Raw genomic sequence first — 247 nt, 5'->3', positions numbered from 1 at the left:
AATCCATGTTGCGGTTGTCACGAATCAGAAAACTGATAACGGAGACGGGTCTTCAATAAGGCATTGTGAGTAAGCGTCAATACTGTGTATAAAACAATGTCACATCATGATGATTACAGTGCTGCTTCACAACTTCAGCATGGGGGAATGGCGGAATCGTTGCAAATGCGAACAAATAATGAGAGTCCAAATCTCCCTTCTTAAATTCCCGTGGCTACATGAACTGTATGCAGGTGAAACATTTCTT

The sequence above is a fragment of the Trypanosoma equiperdum genome, assembly GCF_001457755.1.
Source record: "Trypanosoma equiperdum strain OVI genome assembly, contig: ctg_342, whole genome shotgun sequence".
In the NCBI taxonomy this organism is placed as follows: domain Eukaryota; phylum Euglenozoa; class Kinetoplastea; order Trypanosomatida; family Trypanosomatidae; genus Trypanosoma; species Trypanosoma equiperdum.
The sequence above is the reverse complement of the archived record's forward strand: the minus strand, read 5'-3'. Positions refer to the sequence as shown.